General features: G+C 37.4%; 1 protein-coding gene across 1 annotated transcript in view; it reads left to right on the top strand.

The window, feature by feature from the left end:
* Positions 1 to 576: 576 nt before the first annotated feature.
* Positions 577 to 19852, top strand: part of LOC126381778 (myosin-VIIa) — an 81868-nt gene continuing 62592 nt past the window's right edge. Inside the window, exon 1 of the mRNA XM_050031260.1 lies at positions 577 to 796. The gene's annotated coding sequence lies outside the window, so the exon portion shown is untranslated. The remainder of the gene's footprint in view (positions 797 to 19852) is intronic.

The following is a 19852-nucleotide window of genomic DNA, read 5'->3' as shown; positions in this document are numbered from 1 at the left end:
TAAGAAGATATCGATGAAAGATTTTCTATTTTCAGGCTTTTGGGGATTCAGCAAGACTTGTGGCGCCATCTGAGGCATTTCGTTTAAACTACGATGTTAACTGATCAATGAACACTTTAGTAGTTAATTACGAAGACCACCACCACACCACTTTAGCAGAATAAAAATATATGATTTTATTTTTTCATGATATAACATAATAATTATCTAATTTAAAGTCTAAGGTACGTATTACAAGTCATTAATTAACTTAACTTCACTTTAACACTAAGTTAACAATACTATTTGTGCGTATATTTTCCTGAAGATGTCGCTAGCTGGTAACTTAACGTAACTTCAGAAATATTTTTCCGGAAAACTTTTATGAAAACTCTTCCGTAAAATAAGTGTTCAAAAATAACTATTTACTGTACTTATAAACTCCTAAAGAATGTCCAAAAATACAAGTTATCGGGAGGTATTGTGGGAAGATTGTCATAGGAACAGGTTTGTGTCGTCGATGAAACAGGTTTACAAAAGGAGGTTGTATGAAAGATGGTGGCGTTCGCGTCGGTAAAACAGTCGCCGCGGTCCGGTGGGCTGCGACACGCAAGCGCTACAGGTAGGTTAAGATTCACGCTCGGCCGCATTTGGTGGGCCAGGGCGTAGTGACGCGGCCCTTGCTCGCTCGCGCCATGACCGGCCTGTGACCAGTGGAGTGCAGTGCAGTGTCCCGTGCTAATACCTGTGATCTATCAAACCTAGTGCCTGTGCTGTGACTTGCTATGACGAGGAGCTGACGCGAGGAGCCTTAACGGTAAATACCACCCTGACATTCTGACCCGCATGCAGTCACCTGATGGGGATTCTCTTAATAAATTACATGCATATAACGGTTTCCATGGGATTTATTGTGTGTGAGTGCGCTCGCGCAGCGCTCCACATACACGTTCCACGTAGCTCGTTACGCGTGATCATGTGAATTATGACAGTGCTGATTGACTTTTTAAGTCAATAAATTAACTAAAATGTTAAAAAGTCTGCCGTTAATGCCGCTTCCAAGCGGCTCCGTTTACCGTTCGAAAGTCGAGAGAATGTAGGCAAACTTCGTCTGTTCTCGTTTAGGAATCTTATTGGAATGTTGTGCTGAATTGAGGGTATATTTCAGCAATTGTTTGAGCACAGGAGCATAGATCAGCTGTTCATACAGTCCGTGGGAAAGGCTCTTGTATTCGACACTCGACATATTTATACCTGCGCCGCTATATCGCTAACAATGCAATCTCGAGTTCCCATAGAAAGTTGTAAACAACACTTCACGGCCCATATCCATAGCAACAACATGTAGTAACCAATATTCTAGAAACTGGCGATCATAAAGACGATTTTTCACGAATTTTGTTTGAAGATTTCCACTGGAATTCTTGCGGTTTCGCATGGTTTGCACATTCGTTTCATCATCGTCATGTCTCCGCGTTCGATACGTTTACGTTTGTGTAGATAGTTAGGTACCTACTAACTATACTGCATTTATTTGTCACGTTTTACTTCACAGTTGTGTATTATTATTTTTTTCATGTATTGTTATTTGTAAAAATATTTTAGCTATAAGATTTGTTTTTGTCAAGTACTAAAAAGAAATAGTAAATAAAATATTATTACCCACTAACTAAAATGTAAGTTTTAGTAAGTCTGTATGAGTTAAAAAAATGATTTCTAAAATAAAATTACGAGTTATGTTGCCCATTTAAATAAACTTTTTCTTTTTACATACTCGATTTAAATGCTACTAGCAAAACCTTACTTACCAAATTATTTTTCTTTTTCCTCAAGATCTTTCGTTTAGTTTTTAGAAATCGAGGCCTAAATCTTTTCAAAGTTATAACTTTCTCAAACAAAGTGGCGAGGCAATAAAATGATTTTAAATAAGCAATGGCGGCAAATTCTCACAGAGCTGAGATCTGGCGACTGATCGTTAGGAGATACACCGTTACGGGCTCAATCGCTGCTAATATTAATTATGTGAAGCCGTATTAACGGCTGAGGAGAAATGTAAAATTCAAAAATTCTAAAATATTTATTTTTCAAAATTGGCTTACAAAGTTAGCGCTTTTTGAACGTCAAACATAATTAAATTACATATTATGTAACTAGCTGTAAAACTACTACCACATCGGAATCTGTAACGCTGAGGGAAAGACGTGGCCAGAAAACCTCCCAGCACAGGGCCCTAGTCCTACTGTTTCATGTTTTCCTTTCTTTTCTTTTAATCCAGTTTGTATTACATAATTTATAGACTTAAATACAATGGTATTCCAATTACAGTCGGTGGAAGGAAAGTGAAACATAAAGAGTTTATGTGACTTTATCACAGAAACAGTGTTTTATGAGCTCCCTGACAGAAGCAGGCCTGTCCACATACGCAGCACCCGATCACGAGTTGACGCGAAAGCCAGCCATCGCTCCCTTCGCACATTTTTGAGGGAAAGGTGCGACCCGACTTCCGGACGCCACCGCGTACACGAACATTTCGAGGCGAGCATGCACCACTTATATAAAGAAGCTCAAAAATCCTCCGCCTGGATATAAAAAAAAAAGTACTCTACTGTTCAAATATCATCAAGTGTTTCACAATCCTTTTTAATCCACTTACAAAGTTATTTCAAATTCAGTATTAAAAACCAACCCACCACTTATGTGCCATGATCAGTCATCCCGTGATCATGGCACTTGCAACAGTGTCGAAATATCGGGAGTCTCATATCCCCATTTAAACGCGGTAAGAACCCGTTATTATGTGTTTTAATTATGATAATAACCGCGTAAACTTAAAACAATGTAAAAAGGTAATTGTCATGTTAAAGGTGTACAACGCCATCTATATTGTTTTTGGTGAACGTAGCCTGGAAAATCCCTCATTGCTCCGATAAGCGTTGAGGTCATCACATCACACCATCTTTTACGGATAGGTTAGATACTTAAGTGATGATCTCCGACCGCCTTCGGCCAAGGCGACCACTTCGACTCCTAGTCGGCACGACGCTGATGCACCCGGAGGTGGCTTATGTAGCCTATCTTTACAGTGAACTCCCGCGCCCAGTGAAGGCACGTGAGCAGTCCGTTTCGGTAATTATAATGAATAGCGGCAGGGCACGGGCCTTCAACTCGTTATTTAAGTAAATACCTAAGCACCAACGACTTTACGTTCACTCAACTAGGCAGTCAAGTTTAAACAACTGGTTGTTAAACAATCCACGTTGGGATTCCCAGTATTGCGAGCAAACAAAAGTGACCATCTTTGGTCACGATTAAGGAAAAAAATATGGTACGAGATGTTGATGATGTCTTTACATCGAATGTCCTTTTCAAAACCAAATCCCATTGTTTAATTACTGGGTCTGGAAATATCGGCATTCACAACCCACACGATAACAAAAAGAGTTCAATTCAATAAAATCGTACTCTAATCAAATGACAGTATTCATCTCCAGACTCCAACATCATTCATCATCATTATTATCTTTCGTTATCCCATTTATCCGCAGTGGAGCAGCGTGGAGTATGCTCCATACCCCCTCCGGGTTGAGGGGAGGCCTGTGCCCAGCAGTGGGACGCGTTTAGGCTGTTTCAGATAACAGGTCCGTTATCAGACCATACTCCGGCAGGAGTTTAGCAAAAACCGAAAGACCATACTCCTCTATGCCACTCGAATGCTGGTAATACATATAGACATAACCAGGTACGATTTAATTTAGACCCAACAGGAAATCGTACCTATGTGTCCGTTACTAAAGAGGACGTTTTACTATGTAAAGTAAACATTATTACCATAAGCATAAGAATAAAATCCACAGTAGTTCTATTTAAAACGAGTTTCCATTCCACCTGGTGTAAGAATTACACCTAATAGAATTGACCTTTTCTTTTTTAAACGCATTTGCAGAACCCAGAACCCCGTGAAATCATATGAATTATAACCTAAAATAATTCTTAGTATTATCATTTTAAAGTTTATATTCCAATGCAGACGTTACAAAGCATAATTTATAGAATTGCCTGGTCATGACAGGCAGAAATTAAAACTCCGCTGGAATTTTATGTGGAATAAGGTTCTATGCAATTACTCGATTGCTATCTACGGTCCGTTTTCTGATTACTCAATTATCTTTTTCGAATTTGTTTTCTTTATTGGTAATAAAAATATTAAGTCGTCAAATACCTTACCTACGTATAAATTATACAAATAAATTAAAAATAATACATTAAGTAAGCAATAGGAATTAATTGGCCTTGAATAATAGTTTATTTTTTATTTAAAAGATACAAACTTACTTATAAATAATATTTTTTACGCAAAGGTCAAAGCAACGGACTGCCATTGTAAAACAAAAGACGGATGGAGAGCGTCCCAAAAACGCGCGAAATAAACGAAATGGCGATGCGTCGAGAATGTGTTATGTTATACTTGGATTCCATTTGTTATGGTGGCGACTTTCGCTGGAAGAGGGTCGTATAAGCACGCGAGGTCGCTGTAGATCTACGTGACTTGGAACTTTGTTCCATTCAAGTTCACGGACGCAAGTTGTTACCATGACAAGATGTTTTGAATGGCTCTTGAGTAAGATGATGTATTGTGTTTACTTAGGTCCTTGTAAAAAATAAGATGTCTTACTTGAATTAAGAATTGAAGAGTGGTAATGTTTGTACCGTATGACGGAAGGAGCATCACGCCAGTATCTCCGTAGGGGTAGGCAGAATTATACACCCACTCCGCTATGTTTCAGTCCCATATAATAGGGAACGAATCTATTACCATTAACTGGGCACAAATCCTGGAAACCACATGATGTCAATGACCTATGATCCAGATATGAATTCAAACTCATAACGTCGAATTCAGTGCTTTAGAGCCCAAGCCGGTATTCCAACCTGTGAGACTACGGTGTAAGATCACACTTCAACTTACTTCTTGTTTACATTGGTTTATTTAGGTACCTATGTTGTCTCCGAACGATGTAAATACTCCTTTGGCCAAAACTTTATGGTCCAGTCCTTTAAAAAGAAACATAATTGCGGCCATTTTTATGAAGAAAATAAGAAAAGAAGACAGTCGGTTGACGATCGGAAGCGACAAGGATTGGTCATGGTTGAACTACAGATATATTTTATTATATTCGTATTTTAATCGTATTAAATAAATACTAATAATTGGTAGATTCTAAACAAATGTAAGTGTAAGTATATAATTAATTTTGGATGTTAATATAAATGTGTATGAACTAATAGGGTTTTTCTTTAGTATGTAAGTGTCTACTAACTTACTTTCCCCTTTAGCCATTTTTAGTACTTACACACACCGGAAGAAGACAAAAATTTTAAAACGCTTTTTAAGAAATGTTTGAAAAAAGAGCTGGGGCATAAATAATGTTACTATTTGGCATTTGTTGATATTGCGCACTTACTTTTATGTGCGCAAATGTCAAATATTGCTTTTTAGATGAATCGCTTCAATGCGGCCTTTTTAGACGCCCTGGTTGCTACAATAAACACTCCCGTATAATGTATTCTTGTCACGGCAACATCCAAAACCAGGAAACGGTCAGGACAGAGAAAGTAAAAGAATGAAAGTGACGGTTGCTTATACCGTTTTTGAGAACTTTCTAGAGCTTACTATGTGAACGGTAAAGACGGCCTTTTAACAAAAACTGTAGGTAATCAATGTTGGATTCCGAGATGACAATCGATATATTAAATTGAAGTTGCAATATTTTTTATACACCTAAGTATACCCTTATTTATGGGAGATTCTCTATCCAGCGACCTTCATTTGGCCAAGTAGCAAATGACATCGACCAAGAAAGGTCAAGAAAACAATATAAGTACTTATTTACTTACCTGTGAGTTTGTTTTTGTAACATCACGCTAGAGACGAGGAAAACATACAAACCTGTTGAAACCATAGACTAAATATTTTTTTCATAGTTGAATTGAAAGCTATGAAGGTTAGGAACCCCATCGAGAACGTTCTTCAATAGTGTTTGCTCTCTTTTGGACTAAAGGTATGCATAAAATGCTTTAAAAATAGCCCAGGGAGCCCTTCAACATGATGAAGTCACATAAGTGATAACACATAAGAAGCAGGATATAAGGATATTAGTCCAGACTGCTACTGCTGGTGATTTGATATTGTTATCCGCCATAATAACCCTTATGACTGGGTGTAGATATAGAATGAATGAATGGCGATATTTAAATTTATAACATAACGCATGCGTGATATATTGTCTCATTCATTCATAAACAGCCTAATACGCTGATGTAGAAACTATTTTCATCATTCAAAAAAGAGCAGTTCGCGCTATTTATAAGCTGCGTTGTCGGGACTCTTTGAGGGAGCTGTTTAAAGAAATAAATATACTGACGGTCGCAAGTCAATATATATATGAAAACATTATGTATGTACGTAAAAACTTATCTCTCCTTCCGAGAAACTGTGAAAGGCATACTTACAATACAAGAAATAAACATAAAATTGCTATTCAAAATTCTAGATTAAGTAAATTAAATTCATCTTTTTTGGGGTTATGTATACGTTTTTACAATAAAATACCAGATAATATTTTAAATTTGTCAGAAAATAAATTTAAAGCTCACGTGAAGCTTACTTTATGTAAAAAAGCTTATTATAAGATTAATGACTACCTAAATGATAAAAATGTCTGGTATTGAATGTGTTCCTCTAGTTATTAAATAACTTGTAATGTATATCCTCATTGGTTTTTAAAAGATGTGTTGCTGTTGCAGTTTCTTGTCATTTCTTCTCCTCAGCCATAACACCTTGCGAAATGACGTAAATTCAAAAATGTTACATTGACCTTCAACAAGTTTATCCATGATAATTACGTTGAATAAATGATTCTGATTCTGATTTCTGATTTCTGATTTGATTTCTGATTTCGTCCCACGGCTAGTCACCGGCCTTCCCTCAATCAACCGGAGGGGGTATGTGTGGAGCGTAATCGACCAGCTGCTCCACTGCGGGTTAGTGGAGGTCATCTTCTTCTTCTTCTTCTAGTGCCTGTCCATTACTGGACGTTGGCCGTCAGCTTTGAGAACTCTTCAGTGGAGGTCATGGAGGTGTTTTTTACGGCTAATAGCCGGGACCAACGGCTTACTTTTTCCGACAACAAGGTGATTCAAGCCTGTGCCCCCAAACAAAGGATAATTACTTACTAAGAGAAAATTAAATCGAAAAAAATCTGACTCTGACTGGATGTGAACCCGCAGCTCTTGTCAAGCCTGGACGAGCGTGTTAATCATTACACCACCGGGTCCTCGTCCTGTCCGTGCGAATTTCTTTCATTGAGCCGAAGAGCAATTTTATTTTAGTGAGTTTCCCGAAGCACGAATGAGTGCTAGGTATACTTATATGAAGTCGGTAAAAAACAAAAATCATTTAAATCATAATTAAAGGGCAGTTAGTGGTAGTTACATGAGCCATGTCAGGGGGCTGGAGGTCGGTTAGAAAACTTTGTATTTCCGTTTTTTTAACGGAACAAATTCTGTTTTCAGGATAATTCAGTAGACCAAATTCAGATCTAATTCTCTGCATCACTCTTATGTCTCCCAGACAGGGGATCCCGCTGAGTGTAGACACATTCAGGGGCCTTTGGCGGCTCAATAGTAACCCTGACATCAGGCTTGAAAGAAAGAGGAAAGAAAGAAAGAAAATGTTTATTATGATGGGGTTGGTAATCCACCTCACAACCCATATGATAGAAGAAGAAGGGCAGTTAACTGAAAGATGTATCTTTGCTATAATAATGTACAGTCATGAGCAATATAATGTACCCACTTTAGGACTTTGTCGCACTAACATATTTGACATTTAGTGAGACTTTACAGTTCAATTTGTCAAAAAAGTTAATGTGACATGGTACCAAAGTGTATACATATTAATGCTCGTGAATGTATACACTTAATTTATGTAGAGGTACTTACCAATGACATGTAGCTTACGTTACCAATATGTATTTGATAATATTATGTTGTCGATCATAATGAAATCGTTTGCGATTACCTTCTAGGTCAAAACCCTGTGAGGAAGCCATAGCACTAGAGGGGTGCATTCTCCGCTTACTATACCTACATAACACAAATCAATATCAGCTAACTAACAGTAACTTACCGTACATTGCAGTACTGTCGTGTATTCAGTAATATTGTTATGAATTCGATACTAAACTAACACTGTTTGTTGTAGCCGAGCTATAATTTGTTGACAAACATTGTGTCCTTCCTTGGCATGCATTCTTCTTTACTTCTTTAGTTATTGCAACAACATAAACTAAAATAAACGGCAGGTACAACAGATACACCAGGAAGGGTAGCATTTAATAAAATCCAAAAGTAAAATAAGTATTCGAATCTTTTCACCATAATCGAACTCTTAAGAGTTTTCCTGCCGATACAACCTTTTAACATACATACATACATAAACTCACGCTAATTTCCTACCGAGGTAAACAGAGACTGGAATTCCATTTGCTTCGATCCTGACACACTTCTCTTGCTTCCTCCACATTCATCAACCGTTATTGCAATTCATCATCATCAATTTAAGAGCCACGCTCTTGTCGGTGTAGCATTTTCCATTCCAGTCTATCAAAGGCCAATTCCTTGACTTCCCTATAAGACACGACGTTAACCTTTTCTTTAATCTGTTCCATGTAAGCTCTTCTTGGTCTTCCCCTTCCTCTCTTTCCTTCTAGCTTTCCTTCTATGATGTTTTTAATGAATTCGTCGTGTCTTATTAGGTGTCCAATCATCTTGCCTCTTCTGTCCTCAATAATTCTCAGTATTTGTCTCTTTTCCCTTACTCTTACTAGCACTTCCTCATTTGTAACCCTTTCTGTCCAACTTATTCTTTCCATCCTCCTCCAACACCACATTTCAAAGGCCTCGAGTCTCTCTCTGTCCTTCTGTGTCAGTGTCCAAGTGTCCAGTGTATTGCAATTAAATGAATATAATTTATTTTTATTATTAAAGCGTTAGGCTCATAATCTGGAGGTCCGGGTTCGATTCCCGATAGGGACATTATCGAAATCACTTTGTGAGACTGTCCTTTGTTTGGTAAGGAATTTTCAGGCTTGAATCACCTGATTGTCCGAAAAAGTAAGATGATTCCGTGCTTCGGAGGGCACGTTAAGCCGTTGGTCCCGGCTATTAAACGACAATAAATTTCATTTCATTTCATTTCATTTCATTTCATTTCATTTCATTTCATTTCATTTCATTTCATTTCATTTCATTTCATTTCATTTCATTTCATTTCATTTCATTTCATTTCATTTCATTTCATTTCATTTCATTTCATTTCATTTCATTTCATTTCATTTCATTTCATTTCATTTCATTTCATTTCATATTAGCCGTAAAAACACCTTCACCAACCCGCATTGGAGCAGCGTGGTGGAGTATGCTCCATACCCCCTCCGGTTGATTGAGGGGAGGCCTGTGCCCAGCGTGAGATGTATATAGGCTGTTTATGTTATGTTATGTATTTATTTATTTCTCTCTCTACAAAGGATCACTTAATTACTAATGGGTACATTTAATGTTTTGAAAGAATACCTTTGAGAGAGCTGGAGTCTATAATGATGAGTATGTACTATCTATGGATGGATTTATATTTAGAAATATCAAACACAGACCTTTTTCAGACCCTAATACCCAAGGATTCCTTTTCGTCAATCGCGGAATTATCCAATATTACGAATTTTTAAATATTTTTGTGCACATTTGAAATCCCGAAATCGTGGGATCAATAAAGTCGGTACTGAAACTCTACCTTCACTATACCAGAATTCAGAACCAGTATGTTCTCAAAGTCGTTAAACTAAGTATTTTATCATACCTACCTTAAAACACCAAAGTCAACAGCGAATACTTTTTAGATACTTAAGTAAAGCTGTTATAATTCTCACGACATAAACGTAGCTAGAATGAGAAATACTCAAATATCGCCCGTCTCTGTTTCAGTGACTCACGTTACGAATTCCAAGAAGAATAACTAACTGTGCATAGTTCAGTTTCAAATAAGTAGAGTTACGTTTAAGTTTGTATAGGATTGATTTTAAAACGCTTGTTGATTCAACCATGACGAATGAAACCGTACTTTCATTCCATAAATCGTGTAGTTTACCTAATCTTAATTAACATGTCAAGGAGAGAAGGGATTGATTGATTAGATTTGATATTAATGTAATGTACGATACATAAAAATATGTGGATTATACAGCTGTCATCTTACTATGGATGTACCTGACCCCAATGAGGGACTTTCCAGGCTAAGTTCCTCAAAAACAATATAGATGGCGCTGTACATATTTTTCTTCGTTTAACCTTCTAATTTCATGGATAACAGACATATGCATCTTTTATCTTTGCTTTAAGATCAATTACATCTTCCACCCATTATTATTCTGTTCCAAATAAAGAGAAGCAATATAGGTAGCAACGTAATTCTATACGTAATGTGATCCAATATATCAAGCAACAATTATTTTAATGCAAATGTTTTTTATTTAATAATTATGTACCCGAGTAATGAGAAAATAGTTAATTATCACGGTAAAGCTGTACAACGCCATCTATATTATTTTAGTGAACTTAGTCTGGAAAGTCCCTTATTGGGATTTAGTCGTGGGCTTATGTTATGTTAAACAGAAACCTTCCGGTTGATTGGAGGGGCTTATATACACCAAAGGTCATTTAAAAATATCATGTATTAATTAAACAGTCTTCTTCTATCGTGTGGGTTGTGAGGTGGATCACCATTGACTAACCTCAGCAACTTTAGTGTCAAGGTTATCAATATCTAGTTACATTTTATTTATCAACATACCTGTAAAAGGTTTTGGCTGAGAGTAAAGTCGAAAATGGCTAAACACCTATCAGCTATTCTTAAATAGCTACTATTGTGAACAGGCTTCCTCTGATTAACATAAGAATACTTTCAAGATATTTTTTAACCTTTCCCTCTTTGTACTGTGTGTTATAAAATCTCCACGTTGTCAGACGTATGTCAGCAATTTCAAAAGAAATATCAGTTGGAGAGTGCAGGTAACCGGTCGCCGGCGACATTCTTTCGATATAATTAACATGCTTACTTGAAACGTAGCCAATATGAGTAGATCTCTCCTTTGAAAAGTCGTAAAGACTTTCTTAAATATTGGATCATAATCCGAAGTTACCATTTCCATATTACGTAGGTAATTGACCTGCTTACTTCTATGTGCAATTGAGCCTTATTTGTAGATGGGGGGAGAGACCATATCGAAGCATAAATTCATCTAAAAAAAGCAATAAGTATTGATTTTTGACATTTGTTGGCAGTTCACACTTACTTTTATATGCGCAAAACTGTCAAATTGCAATATTGCTTTTTAGATTAATTGTTGATGTGGCCTTTTTAACCCCCTACTGTTAATACTTAATAACAGTTATTTTAAAATGTACAAGAGGTATAAGCTACCTATTACTACGAAACTTATATGTGACATGTTATAATTCTTACCAATAAATGATTATGACTATTAGGTATGAAAGTATATGGTCACAGTGACGAAATTTACCTTGATTTAAGTAAATCCTTTCGAAGTTTAAGTAGGTAAACATAATTTTAAGTTTGCGAGTTTACTTAAGTACGTCATCGACTAAGGACCCTGGTTTGATGGTACGTGATCCAGTCTTCATTTGTTTTTTCACTGTACAAAACGCTCCAGGTTACGCCCTAGGCAGGCTAGTAGTATTATAGTATATTAACACATTCAGACCTTATAAGTAGATAACTATCCAGTTAGAACTCGCGGGCGGAAAGTTACATACACACATAAACTCAAGATACAGGTCCCCTACTTTCTGCTTTTAAATAGCTACCATCAAAATTGTAATTGTCAATAATATGTAAATTGTTGTGCGTGGAAATAAAAAAAAAACATTATTATGTATGTCGTTACCACATCTCGGGCCTATTATTATTATTGACTAACGCCTGTTTCCCACGGGGGTAAGCAGCGACTATGGAATTCTATTTGTTTCGAAAGTTTTTCATATAAAACGGTTAGCAGCAATGGTTCAGTCGGATAGCTAGCCGACCCCGGCCGCATCACTCAACAAACATCTCAATGTACACAACTAATTCTCACATTCTCACTCATGTACTTAACTAAATAAAGATTTGGAGTGTTAGATGTGAACTGCGTCCGCTGACAGCTCTGTTGTTCCACGAATTATAATGTTATTTTAAGAATAGACATGGCTTTTTGTTTTTGGAATTTCGCTTCAGAAATATTATTATTAATTATTTATTTATTATTAAATCTTAATACTAAATATACAATTTGTCAATGCCCTGCAAAACTGTTTAAACAGTTTGTCTGCAGGAAAGAGTATTAATAATATGAACTTATATCTAATAGTCATTTGTAAGTAGGAGCACAGTGAATTTAACAATTCATAACATAAATTAGCTAGGACACGAGTCTAAAAGGTATGTTTAATGTTGTTGTAGTATAAAGAATACAAATACTGAGCGACTAAATACAATACGCGAGCGTACTGTACCAACCTCTTTCATCATCTCCCTAGCACTCTCCCGTTTTTCACAGAGTCCGCTTTCCTAACCTGAGTAATTGATAGGACCGGTATTTTAAAGAAGCGATTGTCTGACCCTGAACCCGCGAAGGGAAAACCAGCCCAATACAGATTAGGTTACATATCTCCGAAAAAGCATTTCTTGGGAATGTGGGTTTTCTCACGATGTTTTCCTTCACCGCTGAGCACGTGATAATCATTTATGATCCAAACATGAATTCGAAAACAAATTCGACAATCTTTGGTTTAGGCCTGTGCTGGATCCCCGAGGGGGTAGGCAGAAGTGTATAAAGTATTCACCCACTTCTCGCCAGCTATGGACCTATTGCCATTAACCGGGCACCAATCATAATATCTCATAATACTTACATAAACAGCCTATATACGTCCCACTGCTGGACACAGGCCTCCCCTCAATCAACCGGAGGGGATATGAAGCATACTCCGGACCTCCAGATCGTGAGCCTGACGCTCTAACCACTAGACCACGGAGACTGTTCTCATAATACTTATTTATTTAAAAATTGACAGAAAACACCACGTTGTCATGTAGACGTATCTCGTGCTAATTAATCTATGTAGTTCATTAAAGTAGGCCGTGTCATTACTGGCGGCGCTGTTGTTACACGAGTACAGACGCTCGCATGACGACATGCGCACGCGGCGGACTGCATATTAAACACTTTCTTCCGACTAGAATCGGGCGATCTTTGAATGCGAGTTCTCGACTTGAACAAGGTTATCGGACCCCTAATTTGTGTCTGTGCACATCGGAAGTCAAAATAATTAAACAATGTAAAAAAATATCGCTTTCAGAAAACCCACTAAGTCATTCAAATTAAGAAGTGAAGTAAATAACTTATCCGTAGCAGCAAATATACTTATTGCGAAAATAAATTGATAAATTGACGAGCAGGTTAGCATGGTATGGGTATGTAATGAGGAGGGATGAAAGGCATATGACGAGGAAAGTTATGAGTATGAATGTGGATGGATATATTTTTTTAATTTATTTATAACACTTCATAAATTATACATAAATTAGTTTACAAACATGGCTAAACCTAAACAGGTTTGTCTCGATGCCTTCTTCTTCGGCATACGCCACGCTTTTTCATTATTACATTTAAAGTACTTACTTGCTTACAAGGTACTTGCTTAGGTGGTGCATACTTAGTAGTTATATAGGGGTAGGGGACGACCCGAAAAAGTGGATGGATTGTGTAAAGAAGGATATGTGTGTGAAAGGTGTGAGTATCGAGATGACGACTGACAGAAAGGAATGGAAGAGGAATACATGTTGTGTTGACCCCACATAGAGTGGGATAAGGGCAGGAGCGGATGATCGAGGAAAACCTACGGACGAACTTTGCGATATTGGTTGTATCGAGCGAGACAATGCAGACTGAGACGCGGGCGGACAGCTCAACATCTCCTAGCGTTATCCCGTTTTTCACAGGGTCCGCTTACCTAACCTGAAAATTTGACCCGGTTTTTTAGCCCAGTACAGGTTAGGTCACATGCATACCTCCGAAAATGCATTTCTCGGGAATGTGGGTTTCCTCACGATGTTTCCCTTCACCGCTCGTGATAATCATTTATGATCCAAACTAGAATTCGAAAACCAATTCGGCAATCACTGATTTAGGCCTGTGCTGTGTTCGAACCTGCGACCTCAAAGTGAGAGGCAAGCGTTGTACTAACTGTGCTACCACGGCTGACTAATTCAAAAAAAGAAATGAAATAAATAACTTATCCGTAGCAGCAAATATACTTGTTCATTTAATCCTTTTCTTACTCAAAGTATATTATTTTTTATTCTATCAAACTGCGAAAATTGGCACTTAGATCGAGAGAAACCTAAGGACGAACTTTAAGATATTGGTTGTATCGAGAAAATGCGCACTGAGACGCGGCCCCCGATACCAACCCCGCCGGCGTGGTCGACGATTTCCCTCAATCAGCGCTTAAATTGCTATCGACCCACTGGGGTCGATTAATTCTTTCAAATATTCTTCCTCTCAGACGACGCCAGGCGCTGAGCCGAGGTTCGTGCTCAACTAGGCACCCTTAGGCCTGTTGTCTTAAATTTTGAACCAGGTCAGAGCCCTCAGCGCTCCTCATTTGTCCGGCCAAGTAATTAATGCCATCTGTGGCAAATCTACAATAAGTCACGACAAAAAAAAAACAGACGCGGGTGGATAGCTAAAGGAAGATATTTTAAGTACCCGCTGTGAGAGGGAGACGTAACGAGTCTTGATAAGATGCGCAGATAACATTACGACGTTAATTTATGAGGGAAATTAAGTTTATCACCGCAGATGTAATCTTAGAAAATGAAACTATTGTTGTAGAACTTTTTCTTACGTGATGGCTTTTTTGATGGAATGGAGTCACAGTTGAAACTTATCTATACTAATATTATAAAGCTGAAGAGTTTGTTTGTTTGTTTGTTTGTTTGAACGCGCTAATCTCCGAAACTACTGGTGCGATTTGAATAATTCTTTTTTTGTTGGATAGTCCATTTATCGAGGAAGGCTATAGGCTAAATAACATTACGCTACGATCAATAGGAGCAAAGACAGAGCGGTAAATGTGTAAAAAACGGGGAAAATTATTCATTTTTGAAGGCTTTCTTTGCGTGCGCTGCGAAAACGGTTCAAGATACACAAAAAATATGTATGAAAGAATTATTCCTCTATACATGATCTAAAAAAAAGTCCGCGACGGCATATGTCTATCTTTTAAGGTTTAGTCACAATGACCGTTTTTATGGTACCAAATTTGGTCGAAATAATTTGTTTAAGTTGTATCAACATAATAATATTAATCTTTATTCAAATATAAATATAAATATGTTGTTGGTTAAGAGTACTTCATCTATACTTATAATAAATCTGTAGAGAGGTCAATTCTGTACATTAAATATTTTTTCAAAATAACTATCAGGGGGTGATAAGTGGTCGATACTGTTTGTTTGTTTGTTTGTTTGAACGCGCTAATCTCCGAAACTACTGGTGCGATTTGAATAATTCTTTTTTTGTTGGATAGTCCATTTATCGAGGAAGGCTATAGGCTAAATAACATTACGCTACGACCAATAGGAGCAAAGACAGAGCGGTAAATGTGTAAAAAACGGGGAAAATTATTCATTTTTGAAGGCTTTCTTTGCGTGCGCTGCGAAAACGGTTCAAGATACACAAAAAATATGTATGAAAGAATTATTCCTCTATACATGATCTAAAAAAAAGTCCGCGACGGCATATGTCTATCTTTTAAGGTTTAGTCACAATGACCGTTTTTATGGTACCAAATTTGGTCGAAATAATTTGTTTAAGTTGTATCAACATAATAATATAATTAATCTTTATTCAAATATAAATATAAATATGTTGTTGGTTAAGAGTACTTCATCTATACTTATAATAAATCTGTAGAGAGGTCAATTCTGTACATTAAATATTTTTTCAAAATAACTATCAGGGGGTGATAAGTGGTCGATACTGATGCCAAAAATGCAATCAGTAAAATTTTTGTCTGTCTGTCTGTCTGTCTGTCTGTCTGTCTGTATGTTCCTTATAGAAACAAAAACTACTGGACGGATTTTAATGAAACTTGGTACAATTATTCTTCACACTCCTGGACAGGTCATAGTATACTTTTCATCACGCTACAATCAATAGGAGCAGAGTAGTGAAGGGAAATCCTTTTGTATGAAAAATCTAAACCACTCAAGTTAGACGTTTGAAATTTGGCATGCAGATACCTTAGGTACCGTAGAGGTGCACTAAGAAAGGACTTCCCGAAATTCCCACGAGAACGGGAATTAGCGGGAAAATCCTTTTGTATGAAAAATCTAAACCACTCAAGTTAGACGTTTGAAATTTGGCATGCAGGTACCTTAGATACCGTAGAGGTACACTAAGAAAGGAATTCCCGAAATTCCCACGGGACTGGAATTAGCGGGAAAATCCTTTTGTATGAAAAATCTAAACCACTCAAGTTAGACGTTTGAAATTTGGCATGCAGATACCTTAGGTACCGTAGAGGTGCACTAAGAAAGGAATTCCCGAAATTCCCACGAGAACGGGAATTAGCGGGAAAATCCTTTTGTATGAAAAATCTAAACCACTCAAGTTAGACGTTTGAAATTTGTCATGCAGGTACCTTAGGTACCGTAGAGGTGCATTAAGAAAGGAATTCCCGAAATTCCCACGAGAACGGGAATTAGCGGGAAAATCCTTTTGTATGAAAAATCTAAACCATTCAAATTAGATATTTGAAATTTGTTATGCAGGTACCTTAGATACTGTAGAGGCGTACTAAGAAAGGAATTTCCGAAATTCCCACGGGAACGGGAATTAGCGGGAAAATCCTTTTGTATGAAAAATCTAAACCACTCAAGTTAGACGTTTGAAATTTGTCATGCAGGTACCCTAGGTACCGTGGAGGTGCACTAAGAAAGGAATTCCCGAAATTCCCACGGGAACGGGAATTAACGGGAAAATCCTTTTGTATGAAAAATCTAAACCACTCAAGTTAGACGTTTGAAATTTGGCATGCAGGTACTTTAGTAAACTTAAAGCTTAGTTGCAACAGGATATTACAAAATTCCCACGGGAATGGTAGTTAGCGGGAAAAAACATTTGTATGAAAAAATCAAATCTAAATAAAAGGAGAAACTGACTGACTCAGTGACTGACATATCAACGCATAGCCTGAACGGCTAAACGTAGGCATTTGAAATTTTGAAGGGACATAGCTTAGGTACCGTAGAGGTGCACTAAGAAAGGAATTCCCGGAATTCCCACGGGAACGGAAATTAGCGGGAAAATCCTTTTGTGTGAAAAATCTAAACCGCTTAAGTTAGACGCTTGAAATTTGGCATGCAGGTACCTTAGTTAACTGAAAGCTTAGTTGCAACAGAATATTGCAAAATTCCCACGGAAACGGCAGTTTGCGGGAAAAAAACATTTGTATGAAAAAATCGAAACCGCGTAAGATAGATGTTTTCAATTCAATTCAATTAAATTATTTATTGCATTCCATGTAGTACAATGGGGTGTTACATAGGCATAGGAACTAAAACATGGACCCTGTAGGGCACAGCAACGTTGAAGGGAAGAGAGGAAGTGTGTATTAAAATTAAAACTCAATGAACAATCAATTTAAAAAAAAATCAATTCAATCAATTGATTCAATCTAGCATGCATGCATACCTTAGTACATATAAAGTTTATTTTTGGCTGTATTTTGAAAAATGGGAGTTATTGGGAAAAAAATTGTATGAAAAAATCTAAACTACATAAGTATGCACTCCCACACACACAAAGATCTCTCTCTTATATAAGACGCCACGCGGACGAAGTCGCGGGCAAAAGCTAGTCGTATAATATAGCTTGATTAAAACACTTAATACCGGGTTCTTACCGCGTTAAAATCAGGGATATGAGACGAGATGATGTGTTGGCACTTGCAACAGTCTTGAAATATCGGCAGTCTCATATGTCCGGTATTGTCGTTAGGTAAGCGGACCCTGTGAAAAACGGGATAATGCTAGGGAGATGATGAAGAACTCGGTATTATGTGTTTCCTTTCGTAAACTTAATTCACCTGAGCTAATTCACCTAGTATGATAATAACCACTACATTACACCACACCATTTATTATTAGGTACTTACTTAATTCCTTGATGTTTAATACTGACATTATTTGTAATATTGTACGTCCGACATGGACATGCGGTTGAGACAAATTTTATATAGTTTGACACCTGCATGTATGTACACAGCTTCACAATAAATGTTTCTTATTCGTAAACCTCAAACATATAGCTTGATTAATTTGATAGCTTCTTTCGTGTAAGCTGTGAGATCAGTGACAGATCTCATCACTGGTCAGGCTTACTATTGAGCCGACATATCCGCTGACATGGCTTAGGTCTTCTTCTATCGTGTGGGTTGTGAGGTGAATTACCAACCTCATAAACCCTGGTGTCAGGGTTATCATTGAGCCGCCAAACGCCCCTGTCACACGACTACTCACTTACATCAGTAAGTAGCTCACAAGTAAGTAAGCAAGCAAGTAAGTAAGTAGTAGTTATTTGCATCAGTATGGCTCAGGTTATGACTACATACTTACTTAGGTAAATAGTAGCCGCGAACGAGTGCTTAACATTCCCTCCGAAGCAAGGATTATCTTCGGACAATCAGGTGATGAGGTTGAATTGTCCTAACCAAACTAGAGATAATAAAGTGTTTTTTGTGGTATATCTCGACCGAGATTCGAATCCTGGACCTCCAGATCTTGAACCCAACGCTCAACCACGGACCACAGAAGCCGGGTGTTGACACAACAATACATTGTTCTGCATTTTTTTTTCCTCAAGATCAAGATTTCATATAGTTGAGTTCGTTTCAGAGGTCTATAATTATTCAACGACATTCTCTTTGTAAAATTGTAAATATAATATAGACCTGCATGTCTTCATTTATAGTACGGTCACGAGCATTAATATTATACACTTTGGTACCATGTCACATTATCTTTTTTGACAAATTGAACTGTAAGTCTCACTAAATGTCAAATATGTTAGTGCGACAGAGTCCTAAAGTGGGTACATTATATTGCTCATGACTGTACCAACATAATAAACATCCGATTTGTCTATCATATTCCGCAACAGACTAATGAACTGCAGGTAAACACGCGACTTCGAGTAATTTACAGAATTTACAAAACAAGATAAAAAAGTTACTAATAACTTGTTCAGTTATGCTTCCTGCATACAAAGCCGGGAAAGCGGTTCGGCCGCGGGTTATTCATATGAAACCGTCAGAAAACCGATATAAACCAGATAGAGGCATTGCATCCTTTCTAATAAATATGATGGACAATTGTTAAGGGTGATCCCTTCGCACCATAGGACTTCACAGGGTGCAAGTTATCCTTGATTACTTGTGGCTCTACCCACCCCGTCAGGGATTACGGGCGTGAGTTTATGTATGTCATTGTCAGTCATTGTGATCGTGTGGTTCACTTGCTTGCTTTTCAAATGGGGAGCGCCGGTTCTAACCCTTACTTGCACCAGTGAGTTATTATTCATTTATCTTAAGTGCAGTTTTCACTAACACAGTTGGCTCGACCATTATAGACTTACCACCTTTTACGTTGGTATAGAATAAGGAATATTACTACCTACGTTAGAACGGCAAC

This window comes from Pectinophora gossypiella, chromosome 1 (genome assembly GCF_024362695.1).
Source record: "Pectinophora gossypiella chromosome 1, ilPecGoss1.1, whole genome shotgun sequence".
In the NCBI taxonomy this organism is placed as follows: Eukaryota; Metazoa; Arthropoda; class Insecta; order Lepidoptera; family Gelechiidae; genus Pectinophora; species Pectinophora gossypiella.
The sequence above is the reverse complement of the archived record's forward strand: the minus strand, read 5'-3'. Positions and strand labels throughout refer to the sequence as shown.